The following is a 13298-nucleotide window of genomic DNA, read 5'->3' as shown; positions in this document are numbered from 1 at the left end:
TTTTTGGTGACAAGTGTTGAAAGGAGCCACTAGACGAATGTGGAGACAAGAAAAACATCCCCCAACTGAACTTGCATCTGTGGATGCTGAAGCCACAACACAGAGCGCTAAACGCTATATGACCACGGCTGGTGTCAGAAGAGTCTCTACCAAAGCCTTTTTCCACCACCAGGGGCCTCTCTGTGCACAGAACTCCTGGTAGCTTGATGGCTGCAGGCAGTGGAGAACTCTATTTTGGCATCTCTTTGTCTCTTTTGTGGTGAACATCTGCAGTGACTGTTAAAGGGCCTCTGGATAGTGATCTTTGGGAAGAGCTGGCTGAAGAGCCTTCCTAGTAACCAGGAAATCCTGGCTTGGCCTGACAGTTCTTCCTTGCTGAACCTAATGTCTCTGTTGGCTCCTTTTTTGTATCTCTTTTCATAAAAAGAAAAGACCTGTCAGCAGAATCCTTCTAAGTGGTGGTTCAAGACAGAGAGAGCCTTCCTTGCGGCTGAGTCTTGGTGCCATGGGGCATGTCTCACCACTGCAGTGCCTCCTGTTGGCCGTCCTGGCAGTTAGCTCTGGTCCCCTGGTGCGCCTTCATCCAGTGGCGTCTGGCTGCCATCTGTTCTATCATTAGGACCCATGTCACTCTCAGGACTTCAATGTCCTCTTATGGACACGACCCTCTGGCTGTGCCCCACTCAGTTCTCTCCCCCCTTACAGGGGGCAGCCGTCCTCTACCCAGACACTTGCATCAGTGGCCAGCTGCAGTCCAGGGTGTATCCACCTGTGTCAGTGGCGACTGAGGCAAAAAGGGTGCACCTCCAACCCCTGCCATCTGTTTCCCTGGACCACTTCACCACAGACCTAGCACCTTCCTCCGCCTTTGTATCAGGGCCTCAGTTTGACAGTAGTCTCTCAGGAGGTCACTCATGCTCCTCATACCCACCCAGCACTACTCTGATCATGGTGCCCTCCCTTCTCCTTCCTTCAGGGCAGCCAATCCTCCCTTCACAAACTCCAAGGAATGACTGACTCTTGCTGTGCTGAGCAGCCCTTTATATATGGGCTGCTTCAGCAAGCCTTCTCCTGATTGGCTCTCCCAATAAGCCCTTTCCTGACTGGCTGGGTTCTGCGCAGCCTCTGCAATGCTGCCTTAATCTTTCTCCTGCTTGTTTGGGGCAGCCACCCCACCACACTTGGAAAGCGGCAAATGAGAAGTCTAGAGCTGAAGGAAAGGTTACCATGACTCAGAACTGAGCCGAGGTTGCTGCGACTGAAACACAGTTCACTAACCACTATATGATCACAGTGGCTGGTGGGAGAAGCACATGTTAGAAGCCCTCTGTCAACTTAGCTGTGGCTTTCTGTGCACGGAGAGCCAGGCACCTCAAGGTCTGCAAGTCTTGAGGGAAATGGGAAATGTCTGTACTTTAGAATGTGCAGGCGTTGTCCTAGACCATCAAATGGAACAGTTGTAAACATTTTTCCACTGCAGGCACCATGGCTTAGCTGGCTAAAGCGCCTGTCTAGTAAACAGGAGATCCTGGGTTCAACTCCCAGTGGTGCCTTGTTGTATGGCTTTTGTCTCCTCTACTCACATTTTCCTGTGTCTTTCTAGGAAACAGAAGAGACCTCCCTTGGTATCCAAATAATATCTTGCTAAGGAAAAGGCTTCTTTGGAGAGAAGCATTGGAAAGAATCAAATCACAAGCCTGGAGCTGATAGCCTGGTCTACACTAGGCGTTTAAACCGGTTTTAGGAGCGTAAAACCGATTTAACGCCACAACCGTCCACACTAGGAGGCACCATATATCGATTTTAATGGCTCTTTAAACCGGTTTCTGTACTCCTCCCTAACGAGAGGAGTAACGCTAGTATCGGTATTAAAATATCGGATTAGGGTTAGTGTGGACGCTGATCGACAGCATTGGCCTCCGGGAGCTATCCCACAGTGCACCAGTGACCGCTCTGGACAGCATTCTGAACTCGGATGCACTGGCCAGGTAGACAGGAAAAGCCCCGCGAACTTTTGAAATTCATTTCCTGCTTCCCCAGCGTGTAGATCTCATCAGCACAGGTGACCACGCACAGCTCATCAGCACAGTTAACAATGCAGTCTCCTGAGAATCTTAAAAGAGCCCCAGCATGGACTGCACGGGAGGTACTGGATCTGATCGCTATCTGGGGAGAGGATTCAGTGCTAACAGAACTGCGTTCCAAAAGACGAAATGAAAAAGTATTTGAAAGAATTTCTAAGGCTATGACGGATAAAGGCCACAGCCGGGACTCAGTGCAGTGCAGAGTGAAAGTTAAGGAGCTCAGACAAGGCTACCAGAAAACCAAAGAAGCAAACGGAAGGTCCGGGGCAGGTCGAAAAACATGCCGCTTCTATGCTGAGCTGCATGCAATTTTAGGGGGCTGCGCCACAAGTACCCCACCCCTGATGGTGGATTCCGAGGTGGGGGTTGTAGTCTCTGCCATGGCTGAGGATTATGCAGACGGGGAAGATGAAGATGAAGAAGAGGAGGAAGACCTAGCAGAGAGCACACAGCACTCCGTGAGCCCCAGCAGCCAGGAGCTTTTTATCACCCTGATGGAATTACCGTCCTCCCAGCCCTCACAAGCCACTATCCCAGACAATGACGCCATGGAAGGGAGCTCTGGTGAGTGTACCTTTGCAAATAGCAAACATTGTTTTTTAAGCAAGCCTTTTTTAATGATTGATTTGCCCTGAGGACTTGGGATGCATTCGCAGACAGTATAGTTACTTAGAAAAGTTTGTTAACATGTCCGGGGATTGAGAGGAAATCCTCCAGGGACATCTCGATGAAGCGCTCCTGTAGGTACTCCAGAAGCCTTTGCAGAAGGTTTCTGGGCAAGGCAGCCTTGTTCCGCCCACCGTGGTAGGACACTTTACCACGCCATGCATGTAGCAAGTAATCAGGTATCATTGCGTGGCAAAGCATAGCAGCGTATGGTCTCGGTGACTGCTGGCATTCAAGAAGCATCCGTTCTTTATCTTGTTCTGTTATCCTCAGCAAAGTGATATCGTTCAGGATAACCTGGTTAAAAATCAGGAATTTAAGTAAGAGGGGTGGCCATTTTTCTACTGTTTTCGTGGACTGCATCAGCTTAAAAAAAAACCTTTCCTGGACGTAGCGAAGCGGGGGGAGGGGAGGAGTGAAATGCCGATGATCTTTTCTGTGTTTGGTCACCGGCGATCTTCCCCAAGGTACCAGACACGCAGTGGGGGGGGGGGGAAGGTTGTTGATTAGCAGGGAGCTAGGGTGGTATTAGCCATGCGTTGCGGGGGAGGGGTACATCACTACAGAAGCCGAAAGACAGTGGCTTACCATGGCCGCATGCAAGCTGAATTCTGATGCCTGGACCTGTGTCTGTGAGATCTGTAACTCCAGAGCTGCAGGCACTCACTATTAAGATGAAAAATGCGACCTTGTAGGGAAATCACATGTGCTAGGTGAATACTGCTTTTCACTGTGAAAGAGTATAACCATTGTTCTGTAAAATGTATCTTTCTAAATATTTATCTCCCTCATGCAGCTGCAAATTTTTCAACCATCCCTCCTCCATCCCAAAGGCTAGCACAGATAAGGCGGAGGAAAAAGAAGACGCGAGATGAGATGTTCTCGGATATTATGGAAGTTACACGCAATGAAAGAGCTCATCTGAATGAGTGGAAGGACGTGGTTTCAAATTACAGGAAAGAGGCCAGTGAACGTGAGGACAGGAGGGATGAACGTGAGGACAGGAGGGACAACCGAGATGAGAGGTGGCGGCAGGAAGACCGGCAGGAAAATCAGCGGTGGCGGCAGGAAGATCAGCGGTGGCGGGATGCAACTCTGGGGCTGCTGCGTGATCAAACTGACATGCTCCGGCGTCTTGTGGAGCTTCAGGAATGGCAGCAGGATCACAGAGTGCCGCTGCAGCCCCTGTATAACCACCCTCAACCATGTTCCACATCCTCCTCACCCAGACGTGTAAGAACGTGTGGGGGGAGGCTCCGTGCACCCGCCCACTCCACCCCCGTGGACAGCCCAACCAGAAGGATGTCGTTACTGTGAATTTTTTTTTTAATGGCCTTCTCCATCCCTCCTATCCTCCTCCCAAACCACACCCTTACTTCTCTCCCTCTTTTTATAATGAATCAATAAAGAATTCATGCTTTTTAAATGAGAGTGACTTTATTTGCATAAGTAAGCTGTACTCGAAGGGGGTGGGGGAGTTGCTTACAGGGACTGAGTCAATCAAGGGGGTTGGGTGTTCATCAACAAACACAGCAGTCACACTGTACCCTGGCCATTGATGAAGCTCGTTTTCAAAGCTTCTCTGATGCGCACCGCTTCCTGGTGTGCTCTTCTAATCTCCCTGGTGTCTGGCTGCGCGTAATCAGCGGCCAGGTGATTTGCCTCAGCCTCCCACCCCGCCATAAAGGTCTCCCCCTTACTCTCACAGAGATTGTGGAGAATACAGCAAGCAGTAATAATATAGGGGACATTGGTTTGGCTGAGGTCTGAGCGAGTCAGTAATGTCCGCCAGCGCGCCTTTAAACGGCCAAATGCACATTCCACCACCATTCTGCACTTGCTCAGCCTGTAATTGAACAGATCCTGACCACTGTCCAGGCTGCCTGTGTATGGCTTCATGAGCCATGGCATCAAGGGGTAGGCTGGGTCCCCCAGGATAACGACAGGCATTTCAACATCCCCAACTGTTATTTTCTGGTCTGGGAAGTAATTCCCTTGCTGCAGCCGTTTAAACAGAGTAGTGCTTCTGAAGACGCGAGCGTCATGAACCCTCCCTGGCCATCCCATGTGGATGTTTGTGAAACGTCCCTTGTGATCTACCAGTGCTTGCAGCACCATTGAAAAGTACCCCTTGTGGTTTACGTACTGGGTGCCCTGGCGCTGCGGTGCCAAGATAGGGATATGGGTTCCATCTATCGCCCCCCCCACAGTTAGGGAATCCCATTGCAGCAAAGCCATCCACTATGGCCTGCACGTTTCCCAGAGTCACAACCTTTCGTAGCAGCAGCTTAGTGATTGTTTTGGCTACTTGCATCACAGCAGCCCCCGCAGTAGATTTTCCAACTCCAAATTGATTCCCGACTGACCGGTAGCTGTCTGGCGTTGCAAGCTTCCACAGGGCTATCGCCACTCGCTTCTCTACTGTGAGGGCTGCTCTCATCTTGGTATTATGGCGTTTCAGGGCAGGGGCAAGCAAGTCACAAAGTTCCATGAAAGTGCCCTTACGCATGCGAAAGTTTCGCAGCCACTGGGAATCGTCCCACACCTGCAACACAATGTGGTCCCACCAGTCAGTGCTTGTTTCCCGGGCCCAAAATCGGCGTTCAATGGATAGAATCTGCCCCATTACCATCAGGATCTCCAAAGCGCAGGGGCCCGCCGTTTGAGAGAATTCTGTGTCTACGTCCTCATCACTGTCATCGCCGCGCTGCCGTATCCGCCTCCTCCTCGCCTCGGATTGAAGGTCCTGGTTCACCATAGACTGCACTAGAGTGTGCGAGGTGTTTAAAACATTCACGATTGCGGTATGGAGCTGAGCAGGGTCCATGCTTGCTGTGCTATGGCGTCTGCACAGTTCACCAAGCAAAAAAAGGCGCGAAACGGTTGTCTGCTGCTCAGGGAGGGAGGGGTGAGGCTGTACCCAGAACCACCCGCGACAATGATTTTTGCCCCATCAGGCACTGGGATCTCAACCCGGAAATGCCAAGGGGCGGGGGAGGCTGCGGGAACTATGGGATAGCTACGGGATAGCTACCCACAGTGCAACGCTCCAGAAATCGACGCTAGCCTCGGACCATGGACGCACACCACCGATTTAATGTGTTTAGTGTGGCCGCGCACACTCGATTTTATAAAATCTGTTTTACAAAACCGGTTTATGCAAATTTGGAATAGTCCCGTAGTGTAGACGTACCCGATGAAAAGGCTGCTGTGACTGGCATTGGCATGGTGGTTGCTTCAACTGCAATTGCTGCAACACGAGAGCCTGTGCCACACGTCCTTGTGATTCGCTGGGGATGTCCACACACAGAGGCCATGTCACCTTCCTTTTGATTGTCAGTGATGAGAAATGGAGCAGCTGGGAGAAAAGTCCCAGAGACCAACACCGTGGCTAAGCTGGCCAGGGCACCTGCCAGGTAAAGTGTAGGTTAGGGATGCAGCACCCAGTGGTGCCTTAACAAATGTGTCTGCTCTTCCCACCTTTTGGTCAATCTTTCGAGGAAGCAGAGAAGACTGCCTCTGCCTTGCAGTGCAAATGCTTCCAAAAGAAACCGGTCATTTTTTTCTGACAAGTGTCGGAAGGAGGCACCTAAGAAACGTGGACAAAGAAAAGGTCATCATAACTCAACTGGCATTCATGGCTCTTGAGGCCACAACACAGAGCACTGAAGGACCACATCTGGTGACAGAAGGGGCTTTTTCAAAAGCATTTTCTACTAGCAGGGTCCTCTCTGTGTACAGAATTTCTCATTCTTTGGTGTCTGCAGGCCCTGGAGATCACTATTTGGTATCTTGCTCTGTGTCTCAGTGAACATCTGCTGTGGCTGTTGAAAGTCTGTGATGGAATCTACAGGATACAACCTCAACAGTAGGACCCCTGTGTCCCACCACCTGGATTCCCTCTCACACTGTGATGCTGTGACAGGCTGTGAATCTCTGGCACATATTGCACTTACACAGACATCCACAGGTAGGGACACATCTAACTGAGTTACATGAATGCTTCTCCCAGCCACTCACAAATCTAACGATAGATAGAGAGCCTCCCGCCAATTCCCCCCAGCTCTGCAGCCTTGCACCCTTGAATTATACTGCAGGAAGGGCAAACCACAGCGGCTGCCTCCCCCACATGCGGGAAAACAGCTTGACCTGCTGGCTCCACAGACTAAGTCACCAGGCCTCCAGCTTTCCCCATTCGACCCAAGGGGTTGATCTTGTGGCCAGAATTATTTGCAGTTGTGATTTCCCCCAGCAGCACCCCACAGGGGTCCAGGGTCAGCTCCAGCACAGGCCACACAGGAAGGCTTAATTCTTGAGCTGCAGCACGTGCTGGGCAGGCTTAAGGCTGGGGTCCCCATGGCAGGAGAGAAGAAGAAGACTCGGCCCCTGGAGGGGCAGGCTGGGGCATCCTGGATCCCATTTGCTCACAGCCAGCCCCCCGCCCCCACCCCCAAGTTGTCAGTGGTGCCCCCAGGTCGGCCAGAAAGGAGCAGCGGTTTTCACTGCACCAAGTCCACTTATGGCTTACAGGCAACTCCAGACCCCCCCAGAGCCCACCATCTCGGCCAGAAAGGAGCCCACTCCGCCTCCCCATTGCTTCCTTTCCTTCCACCCAGGACCCCGCTTCTCCTGGCCTGCAAGTAGCCTCCCTGGGATGCCAACAGGCAGGCACCGGGGTCTATCTCCCAGAAGCCAACTGCATCTCCATGGGTTCAGCCCTCAGAAGGGCAGGTGGGGCTTCCTGGATCCCAGTTGCTCACAGCCAGCCCAACCCCTGCCTCTAAAGCCATCAATCTATAGGCCAACCTCCACGGGCAGAGGAGGCCAAGCCACAAGCCTCCAAAAGGTGACACGCCGCACTCCTCTAGGTTCTCCAGCCTGATGCCAAGGTGCTTTGTCCACTGACGTCAGCACCGTCTGTCATGTGAGAGTTGGAGTTATCCCAGGGACAGGCTAATAGCAGAAGGAGCAGCGCCTTCCTGAACAGCAAGGGGATCTGAGAAAAGGAAGCCAGCATGTTTCTGCACCAGAGATCTTTTGCATGTTAAGCAAATGTGATAACCATGACACTACAGAAACTCTATTTACTTGGTTGATGCTTGCCCTGACACACACCAATGGGGAAACAGAGCGAGTGGTGGCAGCCCTTCGATAGGTCAGCTGGCAGAGCAGAGGACTGGAGCTGGTGCTCAGGAAGCCATCCTTACGTCCCCCTTCTGAACCTTGCTTGAAGGGGAGCTTCTTTTTCTTCCCCTTGCTGACAAAGAGCAAGAGAAGAATGAAAGGTCAGGTGGGCCAACTCGGTGCAGAAGCCCATGCTGTCTTTTCTTGCTGCATAGCCTGAAATGAGGGATTTGTGGCAGTTAAAGGAACTGCTGCACTTTCAAAAAGCAGCCCAGCCCTGCACAAAGGGGGAAAGAAAAGCCTGCCAAAGTTTGGGATTGAACCACAGACCTTTAATCTCGTCCAGCTAAACTACTTCAACAGCTGCTAGGTTTCTTTTTAGCCTATTGCTTTTCTGTCTGGGATGCTTTTGTCAGTGGCCCATTAAGGCAAGATTCACTTTTGCTTTTCTTAGCTGGCTAAAGCCCTTGTTTAATAAACCAGGAGATCCTGGGTTCAACTCCCAGTGGTGCCTTGTTGAGATGCTTTTGGGGCACCTGGCATTGGCTACTGTCAGAAAACAAGATTCAGAGTGAGATGGACCTTTGGTCTAGCCCAGTGTGGTTTTTCTCATGGTTTAAATTACACTCACAGGCACTGATAATAGAGTTACTGAACGTTTGGGAGTTAGGGGCTGATAGGTCAGTGGTCCAGTCCCCTCACAGATGACCCCCTCCCTCTGGGACAGGGGCAGGTCTGAGCTCTCCCACCAAATGGCTAATTGCAGCTGCCAGAATCTGTGGGCAGCTCATTTAGTTTATGCGGAGGGTTGAGTCCTGCTTTGTGCCCAGTGTCTGAGAATGAAAATCCTAAACCACCCTATGAAATAACAAATGCAGCAGGACGTGTTATTGTCCCTGCCTCAGAGCAGACAGAACAAAGGAGAAATGCCATTGAGTCCATGGTAATACTTCCCTGCAGTTTTACCATTTCCACTCGCTAAACTCCCTCCTAACCTTCTGGGCTCCTAGAGCAGGGGACTGAGCCTGAGCCCAGACACGGACACTGCAACTTTACTCCAGACCAAGCCACATGGCCCTGATTAATCCGACACGGCCCAGCTGAGGGTGTTTCATTGCACTGGAGATGTAGCCTAATGTTATGTCTACACTGTGATTAACACACCCAGGGCACCTGTCGCAAAGCCCTGGTCAGCTGACTCAGGATAATGGGGCTCGGGCTGCAAGACTATAAAATTACAGTGCAGACATATGGGCTTGAACCCAACCTCTGAGGCCCCATGAGGAGTGAGGGTTTCTGAACCCAGGCTTCAGTGTGAACACAAATATCTGCACCACAGTTTTTAGCCCCTCAGCTTTAGCTCCATGAGCCCAAGTCAGATGACCCAGGCCAGCCCTGCTGCCATCTTTTTCCCAGGAGAGATGGACTCTAAGGTACGTCTCCATTGCAGTGTAAACCCAGGTGTGGCACGCTGTGCTCAAAGCAGCACCTGGAAGCCCCATATTCACCACTCTCATATAATGATGACATGGTTTGTACAAAGTCTGCCTGGTGAGGTATCATTTCAAAAGTCTTGATCTGTTGAACATTAATATCTTGTTGGATTGTGTGTGCTCGCATTGGTTGGGAAGTTATGAAGTTTTGCTCTGTGTGCATTACTGAAATATGAGGTTTCAAAATGCCCCCCACCAGCCTTTCAGGTGTGACAAGGGAGGAGCCAGACTTGCTGCTGGCCCATTGAAGATATCCACACTCCCAAGGACTATCCCAGGAACTGTGTACAATGCAGACTTCTCCGAGATAGCACAGCGAAAATGGACACTGCTTGACTCACATCATAGCAAAGGAGCTTCCTAGCAAGTCGGAAGAAACTATGAAAGAAGGGTAGAGACATCATGACTTGGCCTCTCTCCCCCACAACTCAACATCTGGAAACATACCTGGAGGACAAAGACTGGACTGAACTGACTCAGAAATCAGAAGAGATTAATATTAATACATTCAAACCAGTCTCCAAACAGACTAGTATTGGGTTCTCAGCAGAAAATTTTCAGTTTGGGGAATTTTGTTTTCTCAGTCAGACTTTGCCAAGGGAAGCAGGGAGAAAATGTTTGAGTTGCCTCCTTCAGAACAGCTTGGCCTAGATACTAGCTCTGGTTCACTGTTGTGGCCTTGCTTGGGTTGAGGGTATTTTCATAATTTGGGGAGGTCCTGGGGTGTTTGGGGGAGATGATGAGGATGTTACCTTTTGAGATAAAAACTAAGAAATATGGGACTAGAGAATTTCTTTAAAAATCTGGGATTTAGACATTTTATTTAAAGCAAGGAGGGTCTGAGTTTCTGAGAAGGTTTTAGTTTGATCTGTCATTGTACCAAAGGGGTAGATGGTTGTCTATAAATAAAGAAGGTCTGAAGACTAAACACATCCTATGAGAAAGAGATATGAACCCATGCATGCAGAGCACAATAGATTAGCAGTTCTTCACCTTAACCACTCAGCCACCTCACCTGAACTAGTAAAAAAAGGGACAGGAGGAGAAATCTAAGGTCGGCAGTGATAGGGCCAATATGGAGTTTTTAAATACTAAGCATAAGCAGGGGCTGAATGAGCTGGGGGAAAGACTTTAGGAACAAACTGTGTTTGCAGCATGATGGGGCCGCTTCCCCAAAATGAGCAGTTTTGGCTGGTGGTGGGTTACAAATCACTTTAGGATTGAGTGGAATGAAATGTTATTATCCTTCCTGCATGAGTGAAGGGCAGCAGAACATACCTAGTCCGTCCTGATGGAGGGGTGGGTGGGTGAGGAATAGCTTTTATTGGACTACATAGATGTGATTGAGGACATCCATGGTTGTGGCCCCTCGGAAGCCATTGTCAAAAACAGGGGCTGGGAGTGGGGCTGTGGCTTGCTGGGGAGATGGGTGCAGACAGGGGTAAGGGGGTCGAGGCTGGGCTGGGAGCCAGGGGCCCAGGCTGAGGGTGGGGTTGTGGAAGAGCTGGGGCAGAGTGGGGCTGAGTGGTGTTATCTCCCTGCCCTCCATGGGGGCTGGCTCGGGCCCTGAGGTGCCCCCATGAAACTTCATCTGTGTCCCCCTAGGAGTCATGCCCCACATTTTGGGGACCACTGAACCCTACTCGCTAAGCAGGGGCTAGTGATGCCAAAGCCCAGGGAAAGGGAGAACAAGTGCAGGGGCCCCAGAACCATGACCCCCTGTTACTGTCTGTGGCTCCCCCCCCTCCACACACGGCCCCATCCACTGTCACCTCTGTCCCACCCCTTCTCCCACTAGCCCCACCCTGTCACTCCTTTACCCCGGCCCCGCTGTGGCCCCGAGACCAGAGACGCTCTGTGCCCTGCTGCAGCCCCCGGGCCGTAGCAGGGAGTGGGAGCTCCTCCAGCCCTGGGGCCAACATGGGGGAGACTTTTCCAGGGGGGCCCAATTTGGCCAGGGCCCCTAGTCATGGGCCCCGCTGCCCCCTTGGCGACGCAAGGTTTGGGGAGGCTGAGCCCCCCGAGCCTCCATTACGAGCCACCCAGGCTACCACTGCTCAGTGGGTGGCCAGTCTCCCTGTGTCTCTGCTGTTCGTGCTGGGGAGCCTGGCCGGCCTTAGGGGTGGGGCCCCCCGGCAGCCGCCCAGGGCTCCAGGGGTCAAAGGGCACCATGTGCCAGTGCAAAGGTGCTCACTGCTCTCCCCTGCCCCCAATGCTCGTCCATGGCCCCATAGAGGGTTGTGGGGAGCGAGGAGCAACACTATGTGCTCAATGCGTCCTGGTCACTTTCCCCACCTGGTGCTGTGAGGGGAGCATCAGAAGCTGCTGCTCTCTGCCCTCCCCTGACGCAGCCCGGCTGAGGAAAGTGACCTGGATGCAGGGAGTTCGGATGATGTCGCTTATCACCCTGCCCCCGCAGCCCCTCGGGGTGCCCGGAGGAGCAGCATTCCAGGGAGGAGCAGGCAGCAATGCCAGCTGCTCCATGCACACAAGTCAGTGTCCCCACGTGGGTGCAGGATGCGGCACAGTGGTTAGGGGTGAAGGGAGTGCAGGAGCGGGGCAGTGGGTTGTAATTGCTCAGCATCTTCTTGCTGGGGATTCTCCTCCTCGTTCTCACTCACCATCCCAACACCTGATGGGAGACAGGGAGAATCCAGACATAGGTCACTCCCTGTGCCAGAGAAAAAGGAAATGTCAAAAAGGGAGTCGGCCCTGGGAAGACGCAGGCACGGCACTCTGACTGGCGGAAGCCAAACGCCCACACCGAGAGTTTAGCATCGACTGCTTGGAGACAGCCAAAGTAGGGAAGGGCTGTGTTGGTCTGGAAGAGGGAGTCGGTGGCTGTCTATCCTGGCGGAGGCAGGGTCGTTTTGCTGTATGCTGGGCCAGGGGCCAGGGAGTCTGCTAGAGTTGCTGAGCTGGGCCTGCTTCTGGCTTTGCTTGGGTTAGAGGAAAGTGGTGAAGGTAGGAACGGCCCTCCTGGGTGAGACCGATGGTCCATCTAGGCCACTATCACGTCTTCTGACAGTAACCGATGCCAGGCGCTTCAGAGGCAATGGCCAGAGCAGGCAATCGTCAAGTGATCTATCCCTGCGTTGTCTTCTGAAGCTTGGTGCTTGTTTCAGGGGCTAACTCTCAGCCCAGACACACTCCAGGGAGGGAGCGTTGGTGTTTGTGCCGAGGAGCGTGGCTGGGACTCGGACCCCCTTCCCCAGCTCTGGGTAGCGCCCCGCCCCCATTTCAGGCTGTGTTCTGCTTAAGGCCACAGAGCCCTTGCCTTTTTTTGCCTGGTGCCTGAGAGTCAGGCCAGCTGCGGGGAATTAGCTCAAGCGGCAGAGCTCTCACCTTGCATGCGAGAGGTAGTGGGGGACGCTGCCGGCATTCTCCGAGCCTGTCGACTAAGGGCTCCTGATGAGCGTGGTGGACGGGAGAGCTGGCCATCTGACTTTTGGTCTTGCTGCCCGTAGCGGTCAGGCCGAAAAATCAAAAGCCATCCTCCCCAGGCCCACAGCCACCCAGGGGCTCCTCTGCACCATCTGGCCTCCACGAGTGCCACACTCTGACCAGCTGAACCAGGCAGGCCACGGGAAGCTTCTCAAGGTCTTTCCCTGGTGTGGGCTTGGATGCAAAAAGCACCTGGCCGTTCATCAGCTGTTGCAAGAAGTGTGCAGAGTAGGAGTAGCGATGGGGCTGTAGCTTGCCACAGCATCTCAATTTGGGCAGCTTTCCATTCCCCTTTTCTGTGTAATGTCCCTCCCACGGGTTTCACGTGCGGAGCTGTACGACTCTGGCAGGGTGGCCATTTAGAAATCTTTTCCTTGCTTTTCTTTTTCGCCTGGCCCCAGCGTTAGGACCGTTTGGGTGTTTCAGTGGGTGTGTTTTCCCATTGGGAGGCATTTGGAAGTTTGGAAGGGGAGCCGAACGAGGAGTC

At 52.4% G+C, this 13298-nt stretch overlaps 1 non-coding gene across 1 annotated transcript; it reads left to right on the top strand.

The window, feature by feature from the left end:
• Positions 1-1479: 1479 nt before the first annotated feature.
• On the top strand, positions 1480-1553 carry TRNAT-AGU. Its single transcript has one exon. It is a non-coding gene; the product is annotated as a tRNA-Thr (tRNA).
• The last annotated feature ends 11745 nt before the right edge of the window (positions 1554-13298 follow it).

The sequence above is a fragment of the Mauremys mutica genome, unplaced genomic scaffold (assembly GCF_020497125.1).
Source record: "Mauremys mutica isolate MM-2020 ecotype Southern unplaced genomic scaffold, ASM2049712v1 000623F_np12_subseq_1:106961_obj, whole genome shotgun sequence".
Classification (NCBI taxonomy): Eukaryota; Metazoa; Chordata; order Testudines; family Geoemydidae; genus Mauremys; species Mauremys mutica.
Note: the sequence above shows the minus strand (reverse complement) of the source record. Positions and strands in the feature narration are given on the sequence as shown.